A 12,583-nucleotide genomic window follows, 5' to 3' on the forward strand; every position below is an offset into this window, starting at 1 on the left:
TGCTAACAGTTTTAAGCTTGCCAGTTTTGTCACTGAAGGGCCCTGAGCCAAGGCAGCAGACATGGAGTGTTCATGTTCCAACTCGCAGTCTGGGCTCACTTTCTGTAACCTACAAACTGAAATATACCTCAGGAAGCTCGCCAGAAAGAAAGGAACCTGCCATGTAACAAGTGAACCAAAACTGTGGATACAAATAATGCTTGTTATTAAATTCACTGGCACAATTCCATCCTGAAGTTGGATTTCATCCAAATCACACCCAAGGGACACAAAACTTCCTGAGAATTTAATCTGTGACAGATTCCATTTCACAACTAAACCTACCTGCAAAGTTCAGCAGGAGACGATGACCAACTCAGCAGAGCAGAAACAAAAATAGAGATTTCTGGAAAAGCTCAGCAGGTCTGGTAGCATCTGTGAGAGAAATCAGAATTAACATTTTTGGGGTCAAGTGACCCTTCATCAGACCCTTTCTAAGCTGAGCAGCCCTCTGCTGTAACAGAGAATCTGATTATTCCCTCCTCACCGTAAGGTAGACACTGTTCATCCCTCCCCACTGTAACACAAACACTGGCCATTCCTTCCCCACTGTCACACAAACACTGGTCATTCCTCCCCACCGTAACACAAACACTGGTCATTCCTTTTCCACTGTAACACAGATACTGGTCCTTTCCTTCCCAACTCAGAGCAGGCACTCAAACGAGAAGAGGACAAAGGAAGTGTTTCAAAGACTTCCTGAAGGTTTCCCTCAAGAAATGTAACATAGACGTTAAGGTGTGGAAAACCCTCGTTCAGAAGAAGCTGACTTGGAGAAACCACCAATATGAAGAGACACAACTCTTTGGAGAAAAGCCAGCAGCAAGAAGGAGTATCGAAAAGGAACCCAGGAAGGAATACCAGTGATCTCAAGGTCAAGGACAAATTCCACCTCACAGAAACATCTGCTAAGTGCTTGGTCGGTGATGTGGCTCTAGGATTAGGCTCAGCCACACAATGGACTCACACTGAAATAACTCCTCAGAGGCCAGTATCCCATCATCAAGTCACCCTTTAATTTCATCCTTTTTGTCCTATCACGCTGTCATCGCACAGTACTTTACATGCAGAGTGAAGCTCCAGGGTGGCAGTATCCCTCATGCTCCACCATTTTATGTTGGCCACAGCTCCCTGATTGAAGCTGTCGAGGCTACTACTGTTGCAGGCAGGGCATTCCACACCCTTACTACTCTCTGAGTAAAGAACCAACCCCTGACATCTGTCCTATATCTACTACCTCTCAATTTAAAGCCATGTCCCCTCGTGTTAGCCATCACCATCTGAGGAAAAGGCTCTCACTGTCCACCCTATCTAATCCTCTAATCATCTTGTATGTCTCTATTAAGTTGCCTCTTAACCTTCTTCTCTCTAACGAAAACAGCCTCAAGTCCCTCAGCCTTTCCTCATAAGACCTTCCCTCCATACCAGGCAACATCCTGGTAAATCTCCTCTGCACTCTTTCCAAAGCTTTTACATTCTTCCTATAACGCGGCAACCAGAACTGTACACAATACTCCAAGTGCGGCCGCACCAGAGTTTTGTACAGCTGAAACATGACCTCATGCCTCCAAAACTCAATCCCTCTACCAATAAAACCTAACATACTGTACACCTTCTTAACAACCCTATCAACCTGGGTGGGAATTTTCAGGGATCTATGCATATGGACGCCAAGATCTCTCTGCTCATTCACACTACCAAGGATCTTGCATTAACCCAGCAGTCTGTGTTCCTGTTACTCCTTCCAAAGTGAATCACCTCACACTTTTCCACATTAAATTCCATTTTCCACCTCTCAGCCAGCTCTGCAACTTATCTATGTGCCTCTGTAACCTGCAACACCCTTCCACTCTATCCACAACTCTACCGACTCTTACACATTTGGGGTCATTTCCATGATTCTGACACCAAACTTTATCCCCTGTATTAAACAATTTCTCTTTCTTGGCAAGTCTTCTGTCCAGCCTTAGTGTTCCTGATGCTGTTTCACCCTCCTCACCGGGCCTGGGAAGATCAGACTTAACCTGGAACCGAGTCTTCTCCTCATTTGCAACTCTGCTAGAGTTATCCCTGCAGTTGCATGTGGGGTGGTCTTATAATCAAATAAAAACCACGATAGCTTGGCATATAGTAAGGCTGGACACTGTTTCTTCAATCCAGCCTTCAAAGTTTGGACTTCTGTTTCTGCCAGGCCATTAGATGATGGGTGGTTCAGAACTGCCCTCGTAGGTCAAATCTCATTAAGTTTTAAGAAATAACCGAACTCCCTGCTAGTAAACAATGCCCTGATATCTGTGACCAACTCTCCCGGACCTCCTGCATTACAAAAGGCATGCCAGTTTTTCTATCATTGTCCCAGTATTTGATGAATGGATCTTACGTATATCCACCCACTTTGAGTGGATGCCTAAACTAACTAAGATCATTGAGCCCATGAAAGGATCTGCATAGTCAATGTACAACTGAGTCCAAAGTTTACCCAGCCATTCCCATGAATGTGAGAGAATTGCTGGTGATAAGTTTTGTCCTTATTAACACTTTGGGCACTGCCCCAACAATGCAGCTATTATCTGCATCTAACCCTGGCCACCAGACATAACTTCTTGCAAACACCTTCATTTTGGAGACTCCTGGATGGCCCTGGTGGAGCTCAGCCAGAATTTGACAGTGGCCTTGGTTCAGGACCATTACCCATAACAATATGCCGTCCTCCACTGCGAGTTGAAATTGCCCTTTGGATTCTCCCATCCAGACCAACTATTTCAGTTTGGAAAGGACTGGATCCTTCTGTGTTTAAATTCTGATATTGTCAGCTGTGACTGGGAGTGTGTCCAGAAAATTTAGTATCATTACAGATTCTTCCATTGGAGGCACCACTGGTGGTGTATCTACTAATGGGATGCATTTCAATACATTGTATCTGTTTCTTGGCCTCCCAGACTGTGTTTTAATTGTAATTATGAGCCCACCGCTGAATGCAGCCTGAAGCTGTGGGTGGCACTGCCTTGTCCTCTTTAAGCAGACCAAGTCAGGATTTGTTTTCCATAATTATAACAAATTTTCATCCATAAGCACGTTGGTGGAGTTTCCTGACTCTGAGTATGGCTGCCATTCCATCTTTTTCTATCCAGATGCATACATTATTGGGTATGCCTCTCTAATGGGTCACCTATGAGCTAACACTACCCTGATGCCATACTGGGAGATATTGCACAGCAAAACCAGATCTTTTTTGGGATCATAGTGTGCCAACACCTTGGAGGATAATAGCTGTTTATTTCACTAAAAGCTATGGGACCATTTCCAAGGCTGACCCTATTTTAGGATTTAGTGCAATGGTGATAGTTTGGAGGTCAGGTTACAAGTGCAGTTTCCATAATATTTCACCAGCCCAAGCTTCAATATAGGTGTGGGTACTGTGGCACCTTTGCTCCCACTTTATCCTATAACAAATGTAAATCCAGTCTTGTTGATTCTGTCACACAAGTGGGTCATGCGGGAGGCCTTCTTAGGTATACAAAAAGTGTCTGAGGATGGTATCCGGGTTCTCTAAATGTTCCTTATTTGTTTTCTCTGTTATTAGGATGTCACCTTGGTAAATGGCCTAAGGTCGACCTTGTAGAGGAAGCCGCACCGGGTACAGTGGATGCAGTATACCATATTGGCAGATGTGCAGGCAGGGCTTCCTCTACATTGGGGAAACCAAGCAGAGGCTTGGGGACCGCTTTGCAGAACACCTCTGCTCAGTTCGCAACAAACAACTGCACCTCCCAGTCGCAAACCATTTCCACTCCCCCTCCCATTCTCTAGATGACATGTCCATCATGGGCCTCCTGCACTGCCACACTGATGCCACCCGAAGGTTGCAGGAACAGCAACTCATATTCCGCCTGGGAACCCTGCAGCCATATGGTATCAATGTGGACTTCACCAGTTTCAAAATCTCCCCTTCCCCTACTGCATCCCTAAACCAGCCCAGTTCGTCCCCTCCCCCCACTGCACCACACAACCAGCCCAGCTCTTCCCCCCCACCCACTGCATCCCAAAACCAGTCCAACCTGTCTCTGCCTCCCTAACCGGTTCTTCCTCTCACCCATCCCTTCCTCCCACCCCAAACCGCACCCCCAGCTACCTACTAACCTCATCCCACCTCCTTGACCTGTCCGTCTTCCCTGGACTGACCTATCCCCTCCCTACCTCCCCACCTATACTCTCTCCACCTATCTTCTTTACTCTCCATCTTCGGTCTGCCTCCCCCTCTCTCCCTATTTATTCCAGTTCCCTCTCCCCATCCCCCTCTCTGATGAAGGGTCTAGGCCCGAAACGTCAGCTTTTGTGCTCCTGAGATGCTGCTTGGCCTGCTGTGTTCATCCAGCCTCACATTTTGTTATCTTGGAATTCTCCAGCATCTGCAGTTCCCATTATCTCTGATACAATTGCAAGAAAGATTGGCTTATGTCCAGCTTTGTGAAAGACAAACCTCCTGGCAGCTTTGTATATAAATTAGCGACCTGAGGGATTGGTTATGTATCCAGCTCCAAAAACCAGTTTACTGTTTATTTAAAATTCCCACAAAGGCAAACTGACCCATTGGGCTTCAAAACCGACAAGACTGGTACTGCACATTCCGCGATTTCGATTGGTTTGATGATTTCATTGCTTTCCAGCCTTCTGATTTCTGCTTTTACTTTTGTCCATAAGGCAACTGGCACTGGACAGACCTTGCAGAATCACAATATTGCTTCATTTTTATCGTGCAAATTGGCTTTGGCTCCCCTGATCCTCCCTAGAAAACATCCAGTTATTTAATTGGTACTTCACTCAGGAGCCGTTTTCTAATCAAAAATGTTGAGGCAACCCAGGTGAATCTCTCACAACCAGTTTCATCCCATCAAGCTTGAGTCCCATCCTTTTACAACAATTACTGGTAACTGAACCAATTACTTTTCATTGGAGACTGGAGCCAAAGTTGTACTGGAGTTCAGAGTGAATTTTATTAAAAACTGGTTCTACAATCGCTGATAAGGCCATGCAGTATTGACCTCCAGTAGAACCGGATGACAATTTAGCAAGATGTTTATCTTCAGTGGTTCTGGTTTTGTTGTTGCTAAGCAATTTATCTGTTCCACACCATGGACTTTCCAGGGTATGATATCTTCTGGATGCCCTCTTGATACCAGCCTATGAATTTTCTTACTCAATTTAGTTCTAGTAGGAGTCTTTTGCTGTCTTGAGTCCGCATAATGGCAACAAATACAATGGCTTTCCAGCCAGGATTCCAAAGAAAATTTTAACCGTTTGGCCAAAGCTTGGACTTGGGGTTTTGCTGTAGGCCAACTTAGAGTCCCTCTGATCAGGATACATCCTGAGTGAAGCAATCAATTGCCTGACTCAAGTGGTGCTCTCCAAACTCAGTCAGACTGGCAAGGGTGTCCACTTCCACTGGAATATCCTGCAACACATGCTCCACTTGCTGGGCTTTCCAATGATAAAGCCTGTTGTAGCGCCTGTTTGAATTCCTGTTGAGCTTTAGCTAGTAGGCACTTTTGCATAGCTACATCATTAATCACGCACACCAGATGGGCCCTAAACATTGTATTAAGCATTAAAACAAATTCTCAGGCTTTTGCCAGTCAGTTTAACCTTGTCAATAATCCTGATACAGATTACCCTAGTTTTCAAATTGCTGAGTAAAAGCAATAACATCTCAAAGTTAAAGGAGGCTTGAAGTTGTAATATTCCTTAACTGTGTCAGTCAATTCTTAGAAGGTTTTAGTATCTGGTTCCTCAGGGAAAGTAGAGCTCCTAATGACTGAAAATTTTGCAGTTCCACAGGCTGTCAGGAGAATTACTTGTGGTTTATCATCTGCCACAATGTCATTTGCATGGAAAAAATAACGCATTCTTTCCACATGAAGGGTCTAGGCCCGAAACGTCAGCTTTTGTGCTCCTGAGATGCTGCTTGGCCTGCTGTGTTCATCCAGCCTCACATTTTATTATCTTGGAATCTCCAGCATCTGCAGTTCCCATTATCTCTCGCATTCTTTCCACATCTTAGGTCTGGTCCTCAGCAGCAGGGTTGAATAAACCAAGCTTCTCAAACAAAGGCATGATGTGAGGAAATGCTTACCTCAACTCAAGAACATTGTTTTAAGTGAGTTTCTTCAGGATCATGCTTTACCCTCATTTCCATTGAAATAATTTCACAAAGATCGGTATCCTGTCATCAAGTCACCCCTTATTTACACATGATCGGTACTTGACCATAGTACTGCCTCATACAGAGTCAGACATCAGAGACTCAGTGTCCCTGACACTCAGCTTTTTTATGTCTACCAGAGCTCCCTGATTGAACCAGATTAACAGCCTCAATCAAGGAACTCATATCCGATGAGGTCCAGCTAGCTGACCACATTACAATCACTATACACAGAACCCATGACCAGAGATATGGAATTTCATAGTGGGAAAGCTGCATTCATTAGTGGGTGATTGGCAATGCCAATGACTATGAATGAGACAGCCCTTACTTATTTCTCTGGTCTGTGGTGTTGGAAATATTGAGGTAGATCAGAAAGGTCCCATCACCAAGATTGAGGAGCAGCTGAAGAGGAGGAATGAGGAATGTCTGGACATTTTTTGATTTGTATTCCTCATTGCTCCTCTTGAGCCCCCTTTCCTGTGAGTTTTCTACCCTTGGTCCCCTGTCATAACAGGTGTTAGTATTTTAGATCGATTTTTGGGGCAGAAGCTATTATACGGTGAGTTCACAAAATGTTACAAGCGCTGTTAGAGAAGTGGAAAGGCCTGTGAGAGAAGACTGTGTGAGGTCTAAACTGAATAAATGACTGACTAACACATGGTAATGGAACTTTCCCTTCATGACTGAGCATGTGCTGTCACAGAAAGAAAATGTATACACCCTCATCTCACCGGCAGTCTATCTGGGTCCCTTTTAACTACTGCAGACTTTAAGCTAAGCATGCTCTCTGTGCCACTCTCCCCACTCTTTCCAGTCTATGTCTGACTCACACTATGCTTCTGCTACTCTCCCCACGCTGGGCTGTGTATTTAATGTTCTTCAGTGGTTGCAAGCTGGTCCCATTTCCAGCTGTTCACAATCTTTAGGATAATGCGGTGATGGCAAAGTGGATTTAGTGTAGATACAGAGCAAGATTCGCACAGAGCAGACAGTGAGGGGGTCAGATTAGAGTAACATTTGCTCAGTGCGGACAGTGAGGGAGTCAGATACAGAGTAACATTTGCTCACTGCAGACAGTGAGGGGGCCAGATGCAGAGTAATATTTGCTCAGTGCAGACAGTGAGGGGTTCAGATACAGAGTGACATTTCTCCAACACAGACTGCATTAGGGGTGGGGTAAAACAGATGGTGTGGAGAAACATTCTCCCAGTGCAGGCAGCAAAAGTCTAGGTGTAAGTGCAGAGGTACATTCTCCAGTGCAGACAGCTAGCGTAGGCACAACTATGAGTCAAGGCTGAACAGACTGAGGAATGTGCTCTCTCTTTGCCTGCTCAAGCATCGGGAAAGTACACAGACAAGGTGACCTCATGAAGTGGCTGATCTCACTGACTGAGGAAGGAATGTTTCTAAAATGCTCGAGGTTGCTGTTTAGACAACCTTAAGTGAAAAAAGGCAGAATAATTAGAAAATGAATTACTTACTGAGATCCTTTCTGGGAGTAATTGCAAGTGAAAAGGTTCATTGGAGCCTGATTGCCATTTAACACTCAATTAGTGAATTTCCTTATTAAGAAATGTGGCGCTGCTCAGCTGAGGCCCAAATTAACCATCTGATAAGCCATAAGATCATCAGCTGAGAGTCAGTCACTCCAGTGAAACAATAACAACTTGCATTTTCACAGTGTCTTTAATGCAGTAGGATGTACCCAGCTAACTTTGAAGAAGAATTGAAGCCAAGTTGTATAAATTGGCAGGCAATAGGACAAGTGGACAAAGACTGGTCAAAGAACTAGAAGCAGAGAGGTAGAATGACAAAAGGAATTCCAAACTGTAGAGTCCAGGCAACACTGCTATGGGCGTAGTCTTTAATAGTGAAACAATTAAAATCAGACATATGTAAGAGACCAGAATTATGGTTTAGATTTCTTGTAAGAGATTAAAGAGAAAAAAAAAGAAGCAAGGCTGAGTGAGACTTGAAAATGAAAATTAGAGTTTTAAAATCAGTGAGTTACAGCCAATGAGCATTAACAAGACAGGGAAAATAATTGAGCACAATTTGTTGCAAGTTAGTAAACAGGCAATAGAGAATTGGATGAGGTCCAGTTTATGAGTAATTAATGATTGTTGCATTGTTACAATTGAATGTCAGCCACTGTGTTACTGATAGTCAACACAGAGACAGTCACTCTCTTACTCGCTAAATGCTAACAGAGTCAACAGGCTGAATTTTTCCAGTGTCCCCACAACAATGTGGGCAAAAGTAAATTCAGCCTGGAAAATACAGCAAGATCAGAAAAATGTGATTCTTGATGTTTAGAAAAAATGGTCTGGTTTTCCAACCAACATTTGAGCAGCGAGAGGAGAATCTCATTTGTGAATGGAAAGCAGTCGATGTGCATGCATTTACCTCTCTTTAGTACCTGACCTGACCTCACTGTCGTAGAGTATGCCATCGTCCCATGTGCCTGAGAGAAACTAGACAGTGACAATTCCCTAAAGGAAACTCAGCTCACCATTTGCTCCTCTGGTCCTCCATCCTGCACAGCAGAACCTGACATCTCAGCCCACCAGTGACTGCCCTTTCCACCTTGTCCATAAGGGTTGGTATTGGACTCATGCCAGCCTCATATCACACCGGCAACTAGCTTAGAATATAGCTGTTCAGCTATAAGTGCCCTCCTCAGGTGAAGGTGCAGAAGATCTTCAGTTGTTTATCTTCAATACAATGTTGCATAGATGACAGAGGGGAAGTGGAACAATACGCTGTTCAGATCACCATACTGTATTGTCCAGCAGGTCTGCAATGTAAAATCTTCTTCTCCTGGGGCTGGAGATTACAAAGATAGGGCAACCCAACACGTAGCTATATACCTGACTTGGTTGCTGAGGGTTGGATGTCTCAGGATCATCACATGAGTGGTCATAGCCCCTTCCCATGAAGGGAAGGATTCTCTCCATGTAGGGGCTGAGAAGATGGATGTTGGGAACGCCACCAGGTGACTGTTGTTGATCATTTTCTCCTGAAATGAGACAAGGAGAGGGATTGAGTGATATGAAAGTGGGTGGCAAAGCAGTGGTGCAGGTAGAGCAATGTTGTTAAGATGTTCCAAGTGAAGGAGTAGGCAGGGCAGAGGGCATGCTGGGTTGGGAAAGTGGAGAATAGAGATTGCGGGAGAATTTCAGCAGGTCTGGCAACATCTGCAGAGAGTGAAATAGACTGAATATTTTGAGATTGATTCATTAGAACATCCTTAAGAAAGTTTAAGTTTTCCAGCATCTGCAGTAGTTTGCCTTTGTTATATTAGTCTTGGGAGTTGGCCTGGGTAAGAATGAGAGAGGAAAGATACTTTATGTAATAGTGGTAGACAGTGAGCTTTAGTGGAATGTGAGTACAGAAGACGATTCTACTTATCCTTGTGGAGAATATTAACTTTCTTGCTGTAATGCTGGGCATCCTGCTGGACCATGGCAGTGTTTTGACCCTGGTGACAACTTTGGAACAGATGGTAGGTTCTTGTGCTGTGACCTCCTCTGATGGTCCTAAGGAAAGGCCCTCCTCTCCACACCCCTAGTTGACCAGAACCTCCAGATCCCTTCCGGTGAAGCTTGTTGCCAATGTGCCTCTGTCAGCTATGTCGAGGGCAATTCACCCCACACTGTGGCTGTGAGGGGCAGCTCCTGATTGACAGCTCAGATCTGGTGCACAGGTGGGACTTAAATCCAGTGGCTGAGATCTCGGAAGGGCCTGGCAGTAGCGAATACCTCCACTGCTGGTGAGAGCAAGATAATGATTGTGGTGCCGAGAAGGTGTGGTGCATACATAATGAGATGAGCAGCATAAAATTGCATGTGAAACCTCTGTGATTTTTGGTAAAACATGTGGTTTTTGGTAAAATGTAGCCCAATCACTTAGTTCCTACTTAATATCACCTGGTACCAGTGATTACTGAGGAAGAGGGCACTGACAAATCTCACATAGAAGCGGGGAGATAACGAATGTAGTGAAAAACAATAGCAGGAGCTAATGGAAATGCTGATTACACCTAGATGGATAAGCTGGGGAGCTCACATTCCAGTCTGCAAAAGGAAGTGGGTAGGAGATAGTGGAAGGTCCTGCCCTGATCTTCCAAATGTCCAAAGATGCAGGAAAGGCACCAAAGGATAGGAAAGTGGTAATTATGGCAGCCTTATTCAAGGAGGCTAGTAAGGTTGTTCCAGTAACTCCAGACTGAGTTATCATCTGTTTAACATCAGTGGTAGGCGAGGTTTTGGAAACAACAGTCAGGGAACATATTTAACAGGTGCTTGGAGGGTTTGTATAAATTAAGGAAAGCCAACACAGATTTGTCAGAAAGCAAAGATAACAAGGTGTAGAGCTGGATGAACACAGCAGGCCAAGCAGCGTCAGAGCAAGAAAGCTGACGTTTTGGGCCAAGACCCTTCTTCAGAAATGGGGGAGGGGAAGGAGGTTCTGAAATAAATAGGGAGGGGGAGGAAAATAGAAGATGGATAGATGAGAAGATAGGTGGAGAGGAGACAGGCAGGTCAAAGAGGTGGGGTTGGAGCCAGTAAAGGTGAGTGTAGGTGGGGAGTTGGGGAGGAGATATGTCAGTCCAGGGAGGATGAAGAGGTCAAGGGGGTGAGACGAGGCTAGTAGGTAGGAGATGGGGGTGGGGCTTGAGGTGGGAGGAGGGGATAGGTGGGAGGAAGAATAGGCCAGGGAGGCAAGGACAGGCTGGGCTGGTTTTGTGGTGCAGTCAAGGGCGGGGAGATTTTGAAGCTTGTGAAGTCCACATTGATACCACTGGGCTGCAGGGTTCCCAGCAAAATATGAGGTGCTGTTTCTGCAACCTTCGGGTGGCATCGTTGTGGCACTGCAGGAGGCCCAGGATGGACATGTCATCCAAGGAGTGGGGGGGGGAGTTGAAATGGTTCGCGACTGGCAGGTGCAGTTGGTTAGTGCGAACCGAGCATAGGTGTTCTGCAAAGCGGCTCCCAAGCCTCCGTTTGGTTTCCCCGATGTACAGGAGGCCACAACAGGTACAGTGGATACAGTACACCACACTAGCAGATGTGCAGGTGAACATCTGTTTGATGTGGAAAGTCTTCTTGGGGTCTGGGATAGGGGTGAGGGGGGGGGGGGCGGGGGGAGGTGAAGGGGCAGGTGTAGCATTTCCTGCAGTTGCAGGGAAAATTGCCGGGTGTGGTGGGGCTGGAGGAGAGTGTTCCCATGAGGAGTTCAAACAGCTCATCCATTTCATCAACTTCCAGCCAAACCTTAAGTTCACCTGAACCATCTCGGATACCTCTCTCCCCTTTCTGGACGTCTCTGTTTCCATCTCTGGCAAACACCTTGAAACTGATATCATTTCAAGCCCACCGACTCACACAACTACCTAGAATACACCTCCTCTCATCCACCTTCCTGCAAAAATGCCATACCCTATTCCCAATTCCTTCACCTCCGATGCATCTGCTCCGAGGATGAGGCATCCCACTCCTGAACATCTCGATGTCCTTGCTTTTCAAGGAGTGCAACTTCTCCCACTCAGTGGTCGAGAACGCCCTCAACCATGTCTCCGGCATTTCCTGTGACTCATCCCTCACACCCCATCTCTGCAATAACAACCAAAAAAGAATTCCCCTCATCCTCACGTACCACCCCACCAACCTTCGTATCCAACACTTCCGCCATCTGCAATCCAACCCCACCACCAAAGACATTTTACCCCTCCCCACCGTTATCCAGAGGGACCACTGTCTCCACGACTCCCTTGTCCGGTCCACCCTCCCCTCCAGCCCGACACACCCGGCACTTTTCCCTGCAACCACAGGAAGTGCTACACCTGCCTCCCTACAACTCCCCCCTCACCCTCATCCCAGGCCCCAAAAAGGCCACATCTAGCAGAGGTTCACCTGCACATCTGCTAATGTGGGAAACTGTATCTGCTGTTCCTGTTGTGGTCTCGTCTACATCGGGGAAACAAAGCGGAAGCTTGGGGACCGCTTTGCAGAACACCTCCGCTTGGTTCGCAATAAACAACTGCACCTCCCAGTCGCGAACCATTTCAACCCACCTTTTCATTCCTCAGATGACATGTCCATCCTGGGCTTCCTGCAGTGCCACAGCAATGCCACCTGAAGGTTGCCAGAACAGCACCTCAGTTTGCTTGGTACCCTGCAGCCCAATGGTATCAACGTCAACTTCACAAGCTTCAAAATCTCCCCTCCCCCAACCACGTCCCAAAACCACCCCATCTTGCCCCCGCCTCCCTAACCTGTCCATCCACATTTCCTCTGCTCCCACCACAAGCCCCATCCCCATCTCCTACCTACTAGCCTT

Source organism: Stegostoma tigrinum, chromosome 38, assembly GCF_030684315.1.
Source record: "Stegostoma tigrinum isolate sSteTig4 chromosome 38, sSteTig4.hap1, whole genome shotgun sequence".
In the NCBI taxonomy this organism is placed as follows: Eukaryota; Metazoa; Chordata; class Chondrichthyes; order Orectolobiformes; family Stegostomatidae; genus Stegostoma; species Stegostoma tigrinum.